This window comes from Diceros bicornis, chromosome 4 (assembly GCF_020826845.1).
Source record: "Diceros bicornis minor isolate mBicDic1 chromosome 4, mDicBic1.mat.cur, whole genome shotgun sequence".
Classification (NCBI taxonomy): Eukaryota; Metazoa; Chordata; class Mammalia; order Perissodactyla; family Rhinocerotidae; genus Diceros; species Diceros bicornis.
This window is the reverse complement of record NC_080743.1, coordinates 11275853-11295605: the sequence shown is the minus strand read 5'-3', so window position 1 is coordinate 11295605 and position 19753 is coordinate 11275853.

Sequence of the window (19753 nt, the reverse complement as noted above, 5' to 3'; positions counted from 1 at the left end):
TATAGGCATATCTTTAATTTCTCTTGAGGAAATACCTAGAAGTAGAACGGCTGGACCATATTGTAGACACATGTTTAAATTTTTAATAAACTGCCAAATTGCTTTCCAAAGTAGTTTTCCAAAGCAGTTATTAAGTTAACGAAGTTACCACTTAGCTCTACTTTCCTGAGAGTTTGTACCAGGAATGGATGGTGAATTTTGTCAATTCCAAAAAACAAGAGAACTAACTTAAGAAGGAAAGGAGTGAAATCCTAGGATTGAAGTCTTAGGATGGCACTGTGCAACAGGCCTAGAGATTAATCTATTTAATCTGGTGTAGGAGGATGGAAGACCCCAAAAAAGAGTTATATGGAAGATATTTTTTATATGGGAGAAGTTACACACATATATTTACACACACATATATGTGTGTATGCATATATCTCAAATAATATAAATAAGGCAATTACAATCCCAGATAAATAAGTGGTTTAAGAAAAAAATGTAATGACATTATTGCCTGCAGCGAACAATGTTTGCATATTCACCACGATATAAGCAGCACTTACTGATAGTAAATTTCATAAATGACCTACAAAAAACACACGTCAAATTTAAATTTAAAACTATGGTTTAAGAAAAATATAATAATATTAGCATTCACAATGCCAAAAATGAGAGTATGCTTGACAGAATTTGGGAGGGGAAGTTAGTTGGAAGAGCTGAAGGGAAGAGTCATTTTACAAAGTGAGAGAGGTAAGAGATACTGACTAGGGCTGTTGAAACAAGAAAAAAAAAGTATTTTTATACCCCTCAAGGTTACAAAGACAAACAATAGCAGAAACGAAATTTGAAAGATATGATTAGGGGTAATATATATACAATTTGTTTTCATTCCTTATTAAAAAGCATCTCATGCAAGGATCAAGTGCTAATTCTAAAGGAATGTGCAATCTCATAGCAGCAGAGACAGAGGAAAATGGCAGTGGAGTTCCAAGGATGGAAAGGAATGCAAGATGATGTATTCCCTTGCTGTCTACTTTTTCACAATGAGCCAAAGAAACAAGAGCGATTGCTCGGGAAGTAAAATTGCTTGGCCTTGGCAGAGGAATTCTCCAGGCCTACTGAGACTGGAAGCTGTCCCTTGGAGCAGTCCATCCGAGGGATAAAGGGAGAGGAAGTTTATCCTCCTTTAACTGTCTCTCAAGTTTTCCATTTGCGAAGTTAACTTCCACTGTTAACATGTTTAGTTATCTGATGCCTTTGGTAGCTGCTCCAGAAGCCAGATCCTGGCATTTTCATATACTAGATGTGGTGAAGGAGTCAGTGCTGAGACTTGTGATTAGTCACATTCATGTGGCAAAATCCCGCAGAGTAGTTTGGCTATGCTGGTGGTGATGGGAGCAGAAGCAGCTGATGATCTAGGAGACAGATGACAATCAGAGACTCTGAGTAGTCAACCTAAGGCGATCTAGCAGAGACATAGTGGAGAGTGCTTACCCTGACACCCCGTTTTCTGTGGCGGCTCGCCTTGGGCACACTCAAATGGAAGTCAGAGGTTAAGGAAGCCCACTGATGCAGTCCTGTGGCGTCAGCCTCCTGCCCAGAGTGGTGGGCAGGGACAGCATCTTGAGGCACAGAGTCAGGGTCGCGGAGGAGGGAGAAATGTGGACAGTGCATGTCACGGGGCAAATGGAAGCTCTCTAGCCCAGGCCTCCCTTTGTTTACTCACAGCTGCTCTTTGATTCTCACACTGTTCTTTTTATAATGAGGATGCCTCTAATGGTTTTGTTGCTAACGTGACACCCTCAGAAATTTATCTGCCCTTTGTTCTACCTCCAGCTTTCTTTTTTTCAGAACAAACAACATTAGAATGATTTTGCCTCACTACAACATGCTTCTTTTTCTCCTTCACTACCATAATCTCATTCATTCTTTAACATTCCTCAACAAGGTCAAAATTCATCTGCTGAATGTCCACAAAATTATTTTCATAAAAGAAAATGAATGGCAATGTAATATATTACCTTGAAGTAGAGAATTCTGCAACTAATATAATGCAACAGTTGATTTTTCCCTATGGGTTAAGACAATTTTGATTGGGGAAAAAACATGAAGGAGTATGCAAGGACCATTATTCAAATTGAAATGGAGTTCCAAGATTTGTAGTTGTTTTCTATATGTGTATATTTTATCACAATATTTTTAATAATAAACTAGCTAACTTTTAAATGCTATTGGTGTTGAAATCTACTTCAATTAATGCATTCTATTAGTATTGACAACACTAATCCAGGGTGTTTGGACTTTATAGACAGATGGTTTAAATTCTAATATAGTTGTATGACTTTGGGCAAACAATTGATCTTTCTGAATCTTAGCTTCTTCTGTAATGGGTAATAGCTACCTCACACAGCTTTTGAGTGAATGTATTTTCTGCTAGTCACTACCCCAAGAAATAAAAATACAAATGTGAATGGTAAACACATCATTCAAATACAATATGGTAAGTGTGATATCATTCAATATAGAGAATAGTTTGTGTAAAAATAAAAACAGAAAGAAAGACATGGATAATATACCCGAGTGCTCAGTCCTCCTAATAAATGATGCATTTATACTTGCACATAGATGTTAAAAATTACAAGAGTGTATGGGATATAAATACTTAATTTAGGCAGCCATATAATTTATGCACACCTACTTTTGTCTTACGTAAACACGTAGTATAATATGATCCCTGACAAATTTATTTCCTTCATTCAGTCTCATGCTGTTAAAAAATTTCTTAACTATATATGTTTTGTGCATAGTTTATTATAATAACCTCATGGAAACATTTTCTTTTTTTTTTTGGTAAGAAAAAAGCTGCAGGAAAAACAAAGATGCGTGATAGAACTATTGACCTAGATCAGAAATTAGTTATTAAAATATGTGAGAGGCGGGCAAAGATTTCACGTGGACTTGAATTTGGTTTCTACAGTGAATTCTATTATAAAAAATAAATGTGTGAACTATAAGATTTTAATAATATTTACTTGCTACTGAGGTCATGGCATCTGTCTCTTTTTTGAGGTTTAAAATTAGATGAAAATATAATATACATACTTAGTCAGATGGTTATATTAGAAAAACTCAAACATTTATAAATAAAAAAGCCCAGAGGACCCTTCATTTGTAGTTAGTGAGACTGCCATCACCGATTTAAGGAAGAAGTTTGCCTTCCAATGTGAAGTGGTGAGTTCTGAGTCTTCATGCAGAAAAGCCAAGAACTTTTCAAAGGTTGTATCTTCTGTAGCTGAAGAGGGCAAAAGAGCCAGAACAGTGTTTTGATGTGGCTGAGAAAAGTTTATATTGAAAATAACAGCAACAGCAATAATAATTATTAAAACAAAAATCAGATAGAAAATGTTTAATAAAGAAAAAGTAATTCTATTTTCAAGGCATCTAAGAAACAGCTAAACTTAGTAGTAATTTTTCTATGAAATTATTTGTACGTTATAGAAAGTGAAAAGGCAGACCATAAACTGAGAGAAAAATATTAACAATGCATATATCTGACTAAGGACTTGTATCCAGAATATATAAAGAACTCCTATAATTCCATTAAAAAAAAGCAATAAAAATGGGCAAAAGATTAAAGACACTTCACAAAAGAATATATAAGCATGACCTGTAAGTGCCTGAAAAAGTGATAAACACCATTTAAACATCAGAGAGACGCAAACTAAAATCATAATAATACCACGGTAGACCCACTAGAATGGCTAAATATAAAGACTGATTACGTCAATTGTTGGCAAGGATGTGGAGCAGTAGCCTCTCATACATTGCTAGTAGTAGTTAAAATGGTACAAAGACTTTGTAAGACTGGAAATTTCTTATAAAGTTAAAAATAAATTACCCTATGACTCAGGAATTCTATTTCTAGGTATGTACCCAAAAGAAAAAAAAATTTTTGTCTACAAAGTGATTTGTACTCAATAGCTTATAGAAACATTATTAATAATGGACAAAAAGTGAAAAAAACCCAGCAAAAAGTGTCCTTCAGCAGGAGAGTGGGTAAACAAATTGGGGCATATTTACACAATGATGTGTTAATTACTCAGAAAAACGGTAACAAACTACTAACTATTAAGGTTAACAAAGTAGATGCTGATTTTTTCAAATGTCTTGTTGTCACCTAACAAAATAATATGTATTACTTTTTCTCTTTGACATTCTAATATGATATGTCAACACATGAAATTGTAATTTTTATATGTTAAAAATGATCACATATTGGCAATTTCATGTTTCAATGTTATTTTGGTAATTTTTTTAATATTGCAGTGTCCTTCCTTCTTAGGAATTAACTTTATATGCTAAAGTTTTATTTTTCTTCTGATATTTTGGAAGTTTTCCTTTTTTCTCTATACTACAAATAGTTTAGTAGTCTATGAACTCCCTGTTTATTAGAAGTTTTAAATAATTCATCTGTGAAAGTGCCCAGGTTTAGTGCTAGTTATGTGTTAACATTTTTTATTTTTTTCATGACTTCTTTATTTTCTTCTGTAAACTTTAATATACTTTCTTTTAGTAACACTCATTTTATCCAAACCTTTAAATTTAATAATCACACAAAGAAAAAAATCTCAAATGTCTAATGTTTTATTGTCCCATAAGTAAACTTCCATTCAAAAATATTACTTTACATCACTCAATAGCAAAAAGTGACATTTGTCTATCAAGTACAACATCAAAATTTTTAGACTATTCAGTCTTTTTTTCACTAACTGCTTAGTCAATATACATCTTACCTCTTTCCTCCGAAATTCTCCCCAGGTTAGCATTCATGTTATAGGAATCTTATGTGGTATAACGTCATTAAGACAAGGGTCAGGTCAATTGTCATTCTGCTATGCAATCTGCGGACATACACTATTCCTAGTGTTTGGGGGATCTGGTAACTGCTGCATCCACCATATTATCTGCACTCCTATCATGACCTTCTGTGGTGAGGTAGGTCCTTGATAATAACTGTGTACAGCCCTGCCTCCAGCATCACAGTTGCTTTAAAATTCTTGTGACTATAATGTTGCTCCTCATGAGAACCACAGGAAATTTTTCATCCCCTCCTATGTCACTGTAGGATCCTAAGAAAACTGAATGAGGTGGGACTGGTTTACCTACTTAACATGCCTTTTCCCTCATGTAACAATTACACAATTCTCGCTTGGCTTTTAAAACTCATCTCAGGAAGCCTTTGATCATCAACCGTTTCTTCTGTCTGTTAGTTATTCTGCTGTGACTTCATAGCAACTTGTGAATCCTTTTGCAATATATTTTCCGATAGCCCCCATCATCATCCCATTTCCTTTCTTATAGGAAACAATGTGTTTCTTATTTATGATTGTTCATTGTCTGTTTTATCTGATTAGAATGCAAGCTCCACCACGAGGGTAACATTTTTGTCTTTATTTTTTCTGCTCCCCTACACCAGCCCTGGAACATGTAGTAAGGGCCCAACTAGTACTTGCTGAATGGATTTGTTTCTTGTCTGACCGCCTGGCTAGACTGGGTTTTTCAGGCCATGGACTGTCTTGTTTGTTATATACCTAGTGATTATCACAGAGTCTGTCTAATAGTGGATACTCAATCAATTTTTATTGAATAAATGCTACAACGCAGTGTTACCTCATCAAATTAATTTCAAATTCGCAGTAGAAAAAAAATGAATAGAAAAAGTCTATTTGAAACCTTATTCTAGAAGTAGGCCTTACTCTATACAATGCCTTTCTTACATTTTTTTGATGGAATTCATCCCTCCTAAGCTTGTGTGATTGTATATACGGCATTCGATTGCAATTATATATTACATTTATATTCCTTATTCGATTTTGAATCATTTGGGACAAGAATCATATGTTATTAATCTTTGTACACAAGTACAGCATCTTTCAGGGAAAAAAAGGTTTGTTGAAGAGAAAAATGATTCACCAGCAGGTGCCTCTTGAGGTTTTCCCAATTCATTGAAGAGAAGGTGTACTTTTCATTAAAGAAAACGGTCTCCTAATGGATAGAGAAAACTACGTAATCATATTATCTTAATGATAGAGGAACCTTCAATTAGCTAGCTAGAATGGCTAGGTTTAATGTATACTCCTACTGAGATTGAGGGCTTCTGTATGTGGTATTTCACTTCTCTGCATTTCAGGACCCCAGTTGTTTTCTTAATATTAGATAGCTGTGTTTTGAAAAGGCATTGCTATTTCCTGGTAAGAGCTCTTTCTTGGCTTCTGTAACCTCCATGCAAACACGGGACATGTGTTGCTTGTCATTGTATTACTTGTGTTTAATAAAAACTTGACGGGTGGATGGATGTATGGATGAATGATGGATGAATTAATGAACAGCATATGACCTTGGGCAAGTTATTTTTCATCCTACGATTCTTTGCTTGCCTCTTTAAATCATTTTCTTATCCATGGTTCATTCCTCTAACCCTTGATATTTTATCACTAATTAATTCTTCAACCCTGGATCACCAAAAATATCTGTTTTCTAAATCATATAATCATGCTGTCATCTAGTTATTAGAGTTGTGTAAATATTCAGATATTACCACCTGTCTGTGAAGAATACATTTAACCTTATATGTTTTTTACTTTTTATAAGCAAATTTATCCTATATTATCTTATTTAGCATTTTAAATATTATAAACTAAATATTATATCCATTATATATATGAAGATAGAGTCAAACAGGTTAATTTCCTAGAAAGAACTTCTGTGCAGGTTGTTTAAGCTTGTTAAAATGGAAGGATTTCTTGTGAAGAGTAAGAGATAAATCTGGAGACATGAATAATGAGAAAAAAAGGAAGGGGATGGTTAATGGAGTCTCTAACTCAATGAAGATGTTCAGTTGAGGGTAAATGTCAAATTGAAGATGGATTTACCATAGCAATAATTGAATTTCTCATTCTGCTTTTCAAGTGCTCAGATACTCTCCCAGAGGATGCAGAATCAGTCAAGAAGCTAATCCAAATCAAAAGAAGTCAAATTAAGTGGAAAGATATATAAACAATTTGGATCATGTGATCTTAATAATGGAATTTAAAACAAAACACCTTGTACTTCAGATTCAACACTTCTAAGATTTTTATTTAGGTAGATGAACTAAGCTCTCTGTTATTTACCCCAAACTTTGAACATCCTTACAAGTTGGTGACAACTTGATGTGCTTATTGATGCATGTCAATAATTTTACAGTAATTAGTTTGGAGTCAAATAGCCTGGGTCATGGTGGAGTTAGGAGCATCTTTCTAAGATTAACCAAGACTTTATCATCCAATATTTTTGGTCCTTGTTGGTAAGAACATAGGTGCAAATGGGACCAATACTTTGGTTTGATTTCTGTGTGGATCCATCAACTTTTCTCTGTTCCATCCTACTACCGCATGATCCTAAAAGCATCCAGCAAAATATCTGACGCATATTCAACAAACAGTAAGTATTTTTGAATTGAATTAAGTTGAGCCCACCTTGAGATCTTGTATATGTTCAATGCCCCACCCATAACAGGATCAAGAACCTAGTTGTAATATCAAATAAATTCAAAACCCTTGTCCTATATATGGCCAAGACATATATGATGTCATCATCCAAAGGGAACCACAAATATTTTTTTTAAATTTTATAGCCATTTTGCAGTCAACCACAACTGCAAAAATAAAGAGTTTATAAACTGGATATAGCCCTAAGCTCAGGTTTATTAATTCTCTTATTTTAGGGGGAAAAAATCAATGTACCTAGAAATAGGAGATGCAGAGACAAGATAATCCACTAAACATGTGAATATAAATTTAGAATGATTCCTTTTGGAATTCTGGTCCTATAGTAATTTTATTTCTAAGATATTTCTTACATATAGGTTGACTAATTCATTTCAAGTGAATGTTTATGGAAAGGAAGACCTTCTTACAAACAAGCCTTGAGGCACGCATCTTAGAACATGAAGCCCGCTGAACTGCTGCGATAGCAAAAGTCGAGGTTGAGGCCTAAAAACCCAGGGTACAATGGCTTCATATTGCAAAGTATTATTATCCCAATGTTAAAAAAAATTAAATTTCAGAGAAGTTCTTTTCCTTTGAATTTCAAAGATTTTATTTTCTTCTACTCTGGTGTACTGTATGTGTTTCAAGTACCTTAGTTATAGAATTTCTCCTTTATGTCAACGACAAATACAGCCCAGAAGCTAATATTAAATTAGATTGTAAAATTATCAGAAAATTGTTAAATTCTTTGCATTCAATTCATATCTCAGCATGATACAAAGAAAAGAGTTTGGGCTTTGGGGAAAAAAAGATCCTGGTGTGAAGCCCAAACTCGTGTATGTATACAGTGTAGCCTTGAGCAAGTTCCTTAACTTCTTGATTTCATTTTCTATAACATTGAGCTAATAATATTTTGCAGAATTGTTCCAAGTATCAGAGAAAACTATAGTGCAATAAAAGCATTGACTACATGGTAGATATAGTACTCAGCATTCATTGATTCTTATCTTTAACAAATATTTACCAAGCAGTTAGATATTCCAACCACTAGGTGCCTGAGTTTATATTAATTAAAAAAACAAAAACAGATAAAGGCCCTACACTCAAAAAGCTTATATTCTAGTTTAGAGAAAGCAAAACCAAAATGACAAATAAATATGTACAACACTAGGTGATTTTTGAGGGCTAAGGAAGAAATGAAATAGCAAAGAGTTCAAGTAGTGCTAGTTTGAAGAGAGGGAAGCCCTCTCAGATAAGGTGATATTGGAACAGAGACATGAAGGAGTGAGAGAGTGAGAGAATAGGATGCTTCCTGGCAGAAGGAATAGCAAATGCAAATTGAAATACATTCTCGGTGTGTTTAAGGACAGCAGGGAGGCCGCGTGGGTGAACCAGTGGCTTGCTCTGGTCAGAGAAGATGTCAGAGAAGCAACCTGACTAGATAATGTGGTGCCTTGTAAACTGCCCTAAGGGATTTGGCTTTTACTCTGAGATGGAAAGTTACTGGAGGGTGTAAGGAGAGGAGTGGCATGAACAATTTGAACTTTTCAAAGGATACTTCTGACTGTACTGAGAACTGAGTATAGAAAGACAAAGGTAGAAGCCAGTAGACTGGTTAAGGGACGACTACCCGTTATCTGGAGTAAAATGTAAGGTACAACAACCATCGTTTTGGAAATTCATTATTCTTCCCCCAAACTGAATACATCAGGGACCTGGACCATGGCAGCAACCCAGGTGCATGTACCACATCCCCTTCTGTATTGTAGTCACTTGGCAACAGGAGTACAATTCTTACAGCATTTTAATTCAGCAATTGTTTATTGAATGTCAACTTTTGAACTATATGATTGTATTAGGTGGTGTGGCAGAAAGAGCTGACTATCCAAGAAAGCTTGTCTACTTAAAATGCCTATACCCTGGTTCAAGTTAACAAACATCACAGAATGCATAATATGAGTAGATATCTGCATTCACCAGCAGGGGACATGAAAAGGGCATGCTCTCTGCCCTCCAGCAGCCATCTAAAATGATGTTTATGAAAAGAAGGTAGCACGAACAACATTCTATAATACAATATTAATTTAGAAATTGTATATTGAACATAGCTGTGAAATGAAATATGAAAAATAGGAGGCTGGGAGGGAAAAAATGCCAAAAAGATAATGCCATATTTGAGTAATGGGAAAATGAAACTATTGGTGGATTTATTTTTTTTCCTTTGTTTTTATTTATTTTTGGAAATTTCTTAAAAGTATGTCATTGTCCAAATGTATTATTTTGAAATGAAGATGCTTACACTATGGGAAATATGGTAGATTACTTTATTTAGACCAAATTTTCTGGTGGGAAAAAGCAAATAAGTCCAGTATACATTATAAAAATGATCTCCTAAGAGCTTTTAAATATACTATCAGGGAGAAATCTGATGGAAAGTAGAAAATCAGAAGCATTATTTAGTATTAAAAGCAAAAATACATTTTTGCCCTAAGGGAATTTTCCAATTCTGGAAAACCTGACATTTGGTTTTGAAGACCTATAGGAAAAGCAGAGTAGAATTCAAAGGCCAGCAGCTTTTAAGTCAGGGGATCTGACAGGAGACCCTCCCCACGTTTACTTGGGGTTTCTAAGTGGAGCACACTTAGTAAAGATTCCTTCATCTCATTCCGGGGGAGAGCAGTGAAGGTTGTTTTGGCAATGGACAGTAAAGGGGAAAAAAGTACATGCATTTCAGATATTTGAATTATCTGAAATAAACTTAAGTGGCTATGCTTATTATAGTTAAAGAAAGAAATAATAGCTTGACAATATGTACAGGCAGAGGTGAATTTTCTGTGAGGAAGTTAACAGAGCTTAAATTTCAGTTCTCTTCACTTACACAGGTTCCTTCAAAAGCTCAGTACTGGCTTTATTTTGTTTGCTTATCTGGAAATCTGGACTTCCACAAAGGCTCTCTCATCTGTAGGTGACTGCCCATGTCAGTGTTCTCCAGGTGCCCCCAGACCATGGCCAAGAAAGGCTGGAGTAAGTTCACAGGCTACTGTGGGTTCCATCTCTGGTACTGAGGTCTGTCTTCCTATTACCCGATGCATAGGTGGGTGAGACTCCCCCCAGGTTCCCTGCTGTGTGGTGCTAGTTCCCATGACTCCCACAGAGGCACTTTTGTTTGTAATTTTTTTTGGGAGGAAGATCACCCCTGAGCTAACATCTGCCAATCCTCCTCTTTTTGCTGAGGAAAACTGGCCCTGGGCCAACATCCAAGCCCATCTTCCGCCACTTTATGTGGGATGCCTGCCACAGCATGGCCTGACAAGCGGTGCGTCGGTGCGCGCCTGGGATCTGAACCGGCGAACCCCGGGCTGCCGCAGCGGAGTGCGGGCACTTAACCACTTGCACCACTGGGCTGGGCCCCGTAATTTTTTTACAGGTGTAAATTATACATAACATAAAATTTATCATTTAACCATCTTTACGTAGAGTTTTGTTTGTTTTTTGTTGAGGGACACCTTATGTTGCAATGATGCTGTCACAAGTTTTGTTTTTTATTTACAATCATACATCACTTAACCATGGGGATATGTTCTGAGAAATGCGTCATTAGGTGATTTTGTCACTGTGTGAACATCACAGAGTGTACTTACACAAACTTAGATGGAATAGCCTACCACACACCTAGGCTATATGGTACTAATCTTATGGGACCACTGTCATATATGCCATACATAGTTGACCAAAACATTTTTATGTGGCACATGACTGTGTTTTTTATTTAGATGCATATCAGCCATAAAAATTTCTTAGCTCTCAAACAGAATGTTTTATAAAATTTAACATATATTTTTTTACTGTAAGAATTTTATTTCAAAATATTGACAGGCTTTAGTGATATTATTCTGTTCCTCAAAAATAAATATATTGTAGGGTTAAAAGAGCACAGATTTTATAATCAAAGAGATTATGATCCAAATCTTGATTACTATTCGTTGTAATTTGAGCCAAAAGCCAATTATTATGTTTGAGAGCACACTGAATTTAGATTTAAAATTCAGAATTTGAATTAGCAAACATCTGGTTTAAATATATTAATCAGAAGAGGCAACTAAGAAATCCAGAAACTACTTATTGCTTACTATATACACACTTACTCTTTTTTAACAATTAGATCAAACAAATGAAAAATTAAGTTAGTTTTCAAAGGATGGTCCCCAAAACATCAATATCAGCTTCATCTGGAATCTTAGAAATGTAAATTCTCCAGCCCCATTCAGATCTACCATATCAGAAACTCTGGAACTGGGACCCAGCAGATGGTGTTTACACAAACCCTCCAAGTAATAGTAGTATATGCTCAAGTTTAAGAACCAATGAATCAGGATAGTAAACAACTACGCGAGCTAACAAAAAGGAAGGCACGCGTTACCTCATTCGAAGGATCTGGTCAGTCAGTTGCTCTCTTTGCCTTCAATCACTGTTTACTCCAAGCCAAAATATTGATTGGTCCTTTTCTCATAGGTGTTCTTTATCCTAAGGAGAATAAGGAGATTGGAGTAATTTTATGACATGTGTGAAATGATTTGTAGACATCTCAGTGCACTCAAGTAAGACTCGGGCAGGTGGACATTGTTTGCAGATGTTCGATGGCAGGCTGGGCATTTCATGCTAGCTGGAGTTCTGGGTGTTTTAGACACATCTGTGTCCTTTTGTTTAGTATTGCATCATCCACATCAGTGCATTCACCTGCAAGATGTTACTTGTTTACAAATTATGTTTTACATAAACATGTTTGAAAATCCATGTTATTTATATCAAGGTGACATACACAATGCAGGCTTATTGAATAAAGCATCCTGTGTTTAGCAAGATAGCACAGTGGTCCAGGAGGCATCTTTAGAAATTTAAGGGGAAAATATGTTTACCAATGTGGTAGGTCATTAAACATGTCACAGCAGATACCCGGAAGGAGACATCCGCTACACAATTTATAAATTTCACATATTTATGGTATCTTTCCAAAATAGGCAGATTATTTAAGTCAATGTCTCCATCTCCTCATCTGCCAAATGAAAATATTAATGGCCATCCTAACCTTTTTACAGGGTTGATGTAAGGATTAAATCAGATAAGAGATACACAGTGCTGGACGCAAGATAAATTATAACACGATTGATGACTGTAATATCAGCCCAGATCTGCCACCAAAATTTAGAGTGATTTTGTGAAGTTAACTAAGCTTCTTCTGCCTTTTGATTTTAAAAATAAGTAGTTTGGATTTGCTAGTACTCAGGGCCCCCTCTATATAACTCCAATTAAATTACTGGAATCATTCCTCTTATGTTGCCTTGTACAGCCCAGTAACATGTTTATAGGTAATATGTAGAAGATTATTTCCAGTTAATATTCTCAGATTTCAAAGGATAATTAGTGACATCTTAGTGATGAAGGTGGATGTAATGGACAATAATTCCCAAAAGATAGTCCATAAAATTTTGGAAATGTGCAAATCCTAGAACATTCAAAAGTGATAGATTCTACTATTCACCAAGACATTAAAAATAAATATTTTTGACATTTTCTATTAAAAAGATGAAGATATCCATCTCTTCTTGTTTTCCTTTTTATGGCATAAGTTATTATTAGGGGGATTTCAGAACATTTGCTATTGAATAGCACACTTGAGAATTTGTGAGGTTTCAGCTCATAATGCACTGGTTAGGCTGTTATTGTGGAATTCAAAACATTTAAGATTTTATAAAATCTTCACTGTGACATTGACATCTGACAGCTATGTTTATTTTACTTTTGGAATGGGATGAGGGGCAAAGAGGACATTGGGGTAAGGATGGGCAGATTGTAAGAAAATAAGTTGAAAAAGTCATATCTACCACAGTCATATTTTATATTTTTTTCATTCCAAAACAGTCATAATAGAAACATCTTATTAAATTATACATGCTGCTGTCCCAAGAACTTTTTTCATTCATGTTTTGTTCTATTTGTTTGTGTTATTTTGACACATCAAAGCAATATCATTCCTCCAAGTTGACAATTGCACTTTAATGAAGTGTAGTCTTCATTATATTTCAGGAGCTAGAATATTGCCTTTACCCTGGGAACTCAACACTTTGTCGTGTCAAGTTCTGTTTCTCAGATAGATTTCACAAGCAAATGGTACATGATATCACAGAATGCTAGTATTCAGGACACAGAGCATGTTACTGTTTACTGTTTAAAGAGTCTATTACTACATCTTCACTTGCTTTATCATGTCATTTTAAAACATTTTTACATGCTCAAATTATACTCTGCAGGAGAGTTTATTATAGCACTAAGGGACTGTAGGGAGTTCAGGGACATATATGGAATTTCCTTGCCTTCAGGCAGCAGAGTACCTCTGTGTTCTTTCTTTTAGGCATATTTTACTGTGTATTTAACTTTTCCTCCAACATGTTGTTAAAATATTCACTGTGTGTTGGAACATTTGGTTGTATTTCACTAATCTGTGTATGAATTTGTTCAAAACTATAATATTTTGGGTCAAAAACATCCCCAAAATTCTATTTTTGATAAATTTCTGATATAATTCTGATACAATTTTTTTTGGAAAGTTATTATTTTTAAAAATGTCTGGAAAATATTTTTAAAATAGTCACATCATTCTGGATTACCAGAGGTGTTAAGTATTTTCTATGAACTAGACACGTTAAACAGTATGTTAACATCTACAACAAAATACTATAATGGTTGGCTTATTCATTTCCTTTTTATATATTAAAAACAAACTAAAGCCAAACAGTAATTACAAAAATCTTCTGCAGTTGTCTAAGAGTACTGTAGCTGAACATAGGATGATCATATAATCTATCATTCAAACCAGAACACTGTGAGAAAGGCAACACTATTAAAGGGATCTGGACTGGATGATAATAAGTAGGCTTAAACAAGACAACAAGTGTAAACTAGAACACTGTATGGTTACCATAAAGAGAGAGCTAGCAGCCGGCCCTGTGGCTTAGCGGTTAAGTGCGCCCGCTCTGCTACTGGCGGCCCCGGTTCAGATCCTGGGCGCGCACCGAGGCACCGCTTCTCCGGCCATGCTGACGCCGCGTCCCACATACAGCAACTAGAAGGATGTGCAACTATGACATACAACTATCTATTGGGGCTTTGGGGGGAAAAAAGGAGGAGGATTGGCAATAGATGTTAGCTCAGAGCCGGTCTTCCTCAGCAAAAAGAGCAGGATTAGCATGGATGTTAGCTCAGGGCTGATCTTCCTCACAAAAAAAAATAAAGAGAGAGAGAGAGAGCTAGCACATCAGCACAAACTTAGTGGGGCTGTTCAAGATGCCACTCCCCAGACCCCATTCTGCGCCCCTTGAAATAATCTGACTGCTTTTCGGTAATGGAATGTGAATGTAAGAAATTAGTGTCACAGTTGCTAGGAGAGTTAAGAAGAAGACGATCTTTTCTGTCTCTTCCTCTTTCTGTCAGCTAGATGCACAGGACTAAAGGCCCTAGAGGTGGCAGAGCCATATGATGGAATGTGCCGGTGGGCCTTAATCCCCAGGTGGAAGGTTATTGGTATTTATCAATTTTGGTAAGCAAGAAACCAACCTTAACTGTGTTCAACCATAGAGCTTGTGAGTTGACTTGTGACAGCAGCATATATTATCCCAACTGATCAAATCATAGAATGGGAACAGGTGGCTTACTTGAAAAGCCTAGAATTGGACATCAGCTTATATGAGTCTTATCCAGATTTGACAATAAGTAGGACTAGGACAAGTCACTTTAATATGCTGCGGTCATAGTGTTTTGTTTTGTTAAATGTAGCAGTTGTTCTTTATTGGGGTTTCCTAAATACAGATGCTAGAGCCTCATCCTATGTTTAAATATACTCATAGTTAAGATTGGCCTATAATTTTTCTTTTTTACACCACACTGGTTAGATATTTACATCAATTTTAGCCCCACAAAAACAAAAGCATGTAAAGCCTCTTTTCTTATTATCTGGAAAAGTTTTTATATGATTATTATTAGGTTTTTCATTTAATATTTGATAAAACTTACAGTAGAACAATCTGGCTCTGGACTTTTTATACTATAAAGAAAAGGTGGCTTACAGAGTTGAATTTATATTTTATATAGCAGATTTTATTTTGCATAACAGAGTAAAGAACACAAAAAGTTTCTCTTAATTGATGATCTAACATTATCATTCAAATGACTATTGGACACACTAACAAAAGGAAAATGTATAGGTAATTATTTACACCCATAAAATATTGATCGTCTATTTTTACAGCAGGCATGATAAATAAGCACTAATTTTTTGCGTCACAGAACTAAAATGAGCTAAAACATGGTCATTCAACTATGCAAAGAGATGGCCATGGTACTCTATACCTATGAACATAGATACACCTCTCCCTTGTAGGAAGAAAATACTCTTTCATTGATGGCTTCAGTGGTAGGAAAAGAAATCACTTGGAGTGGGGCTGCACTGCTCTCCAGTCTCTAAGCTGCTCAACATCAGGGGAACACCTTGGGTTCTGTTAGATGACAGCTGCTCATAGTTAGGAATCCCATTATTCATCTCCTGAACAATTGAGTTTTGCCCTCAGAGGCACTCCAAAGCTAAAATGTACTTTAGGTTAAATTTTCCAGGTTTCAAAATATCTCTGTGTGTATTCAGGTTTCTTCATCTATCTACTGCTGCTGCCGACAGGAGAAACCCTTGAGATGACAAACAGGGGCAAACTTTAAAAATAGAGTAAAAAGGAGTGTTTTTCTCCTTTGAGGATATCAGCAGTTTTAGAAATGAGTAAAAGATTCTTTCTTTAAACTTCCTCATGATTCTTTGATACTGTCTTGTTTCAATAGAACCCTTGCCTTCAACATGTTTTTTTCCTTTGACTGTCAAGGCTCAAGGCTACTCCACCCTCTTCCACATGTCTTGTTCTCCCCTAGAGGCTCTGCTTTCCCCAGACTCTTGTCCCAGGTACTTTCTAATTTCCTCTTTCTCAAATCCTCATTATCCTGAGCTCTGATCCACAAGGTCTCACATCTGTTCTCAGTGTTTCCCCACTGGGAGTGAGCCCTTCATGTTTTCTGTGTTCCTCCATCACCGGCACCCCACAGCCCTCTCCTCTCTTTGTGAAATCGCTGCCTGATTTTAAGGTCTGATATGGACCCCAGAGCCTACTCTGCTGGTCTTGGATGTTTATTTCCCCATTTCTATGCCTCTTTTTTATGTATGGGCTCTGTATTATTTTTATTGCTTTCCTTATTTCCCTGCATGGTTTTTGGAGTCTGTGTGGGGAGGTTCATTGTTCAACAACTAACACCGCCTTATGAGAACCTATGTGGGTGGGAGGTGGAGGGACTTAAAGTAACGAAAATCATGGCGAGTTTATAATGGAGGAAGAATCGTACTATAGAGGATTATAATCTTGGCGTAGCCTGGTCACTGCTCATGTGGAGTCTCCAAGGGATTTATGCAAGCAAACAAATGAGAAATAAGAGAAGTTATTAGCCTGAATAGTCCTTTTGTCCTAGTGCAGAGCTTCTTATAATGTTCCATGAGAACATGTGAATTGACGTCAAGGCTCAAGCAAAGCCTCTTCTTCTCCCTTTTCTTCCAACCTGCTACAGGTTTGTCACTTGGAGGAAGTGTGTCATTTGGCACATATGAGGCATAAAGGAAAAAAGAATACAATGCAGGGGTTATGCAGAAGACATAAGACATGGAAGATGGAAGAGAGAGAACTATGTGTGTCAACAATCTTTTCAGAATACAATGATACACATGGCTCAATCAACGCCCTAAAATCTGAGTAACAGTATCAATTGCTCCTCTAATTTGAGGAGGAGAACACAGAAATGGATGAAACGTTTGGTCAAGAGCATTCTATGCCCTCTACATGCAGTGTCCAGGATAGAATTGGTCACATTGGAGTTTCTCAATCCTTGTTTGTTAAACAAATGATCAAAGAAATGGATGAATGAGAAATAAACATTACTAACCTCAGACTTCATTTTACCTCCTTTTTCAAACATAAATTGAATGTCTAGAATAGTAGTTCTCAACCAGGGTTAATATAACCTACTAAGGAACAATTTGAAACGTGTGGTGTTGTTTTGGGTTGTCCAGTGACTGGGGACAGGAGTGTGTTGGGATCAAGAACAAATACATCTTGCAGTGTGTAGGGCTGTCCTACACAATAAAGAACTATCCCATCGAAAATGCCAAAAGTGCCCTCACTAAAGGGTATTCACATATAGGGTCAAGTCTGTACTGGGAGGGGCATGGCATTCCTAAGACAATAAAATGTGTCCCTCTCTCAGAGAACAATGGTTTGGAGTTAAGATGTAATATGTATTATAGTCCTGACTGTAGCACTGGGACAGCACAAGGAGAAAAAGAATTAATTGCAGAAAATGGAAAAGCTTTAGAAAAGGGAACAGCACTGGTACCACTGTTGCCCAGGAACTAAATTTCCCACAAATCTCATCGTTGCTAGCGAGGGTGCTCCAAGAACCCTGCTGGTTTATGTCACTAGCTACCGGTTTCAAGTCCGGGCCCATGCATCAGATTGGCATGACATGGGTCATAGACCAATATCCTGGCTGTAATGATCAAAACCAACAAAATGCAATGATCTCTTCTGTGGGAGGCACAATAAAGGTCCCCCAAATATATCCTTAGAACCTAATTCCTAGAATGGATGAATATATTACCCTACGTGGCAAAAGGGCTTTGGAGACATGATTAAGGTTAAGGACATTGGGCTGGATTATCTAGATGGGCCTAATCTAAATACATAAATTTTTAAAAGCAGAGAAACCTTCCAGGCTCTGGTCAGAGAGAGATGTGACATGAAAAGGACTTGACCTGCCGTTGCTGACTTTGAAGATGAGAGAGAGGGGATCACTACCTACAGAATGCAGTGGGTTCTAGAACCTGGAAACTACTCTCAGATTTCAGTCAGCAAGAAAACCTAAATCTTTGTCCTTCATCTGCAAGGACTGAATTCTGCTAACAAACTGAATGTGAAAGTGGGTTCTCCCCTAAAGACTCTAGACAGTAATGTAGCCTGCTAACACCTTTATTTTAGTCTGCTGTACCACTTCTAATATAAAAACTGTAAACAATAAATGTGTGCTGTTTTAAGGCATTAAGCTTGTGGTAATTTGTTATAGCATCAATAGAAAACTAACACAACCACATAACAAATAAAAGTGCTCACCTGTTGCCCAAATTGTAAAAACCCAGTGTCTCTGGAGTTACTGTATCTAGGTATAAGTCAGAAAAACTTTGGGTGATGTCCATTCCTCCTTCAGATTGATTACAATCTCATTTTATGAATTTTTAATTTATGAGTGAAATTGCCAAGTTCACCACCACCAACATCCATGTTTAAAAAGAGAAGGATGTGGGGGAGGAAAACAGAGGAAATTATTTAAACGTGGAAACACATAGAACACAAAATGGAAGAAATATAGATGCTACATTTCTCATTTCCATGACTGGTCATGGGGACAAGGCTGGGGTTTTTGTTTTGTTTTTTCAATTTTTTTCAGCTTTATTGAGGTATAATTGAACAATATAATTGTAAGGTATTCAAAGTGCACGTTGTGGTAATTTGATATATATATACATTGTGAAAGGATTCTCACCATCTAGTTAATTAATATATCCATCACCTCACTTTTTTTTTTTTAGTGAAAACATTTAAGTTCCACTCCTAGCAAATTTCAATTATCTAATACAGTGTTATTAACCACAATCATCATGTTTTACATTAGATCCTCAGAACATATTTATCTTATATCAGAAAGTTTGTACCTTTTTTTCAGCCTCTCCCTATTTCCCCCACCTCCCATTCCCTGGCAACCACTTTTCTATTCTGCTTAGATGACTTTAACTTTTTTTTTAGATTCCACATATAAGTGACACCATGCAGTATTTCTCTTTCTCTGTCTGACTTATTTCACTTAGCATAATGCCCTCAAGGTCCATCCCTGTTGTCACAAAAGGCAAATTTCTTTCTTTCTCATGGCTAAAAAATATTCCATTGTATGTATGTACCATATCTTCTTTATCCATTCATTCATTGACGAACACTTAAATTGTTTTCATATCATGGCTATTAGGAATAATTCTCAATGAACATGGTGGTGTCGATATCTCTTTGATATCCTGTCTTCGTTTTCTTTGGATATCTACCCAGAAGTGGCAT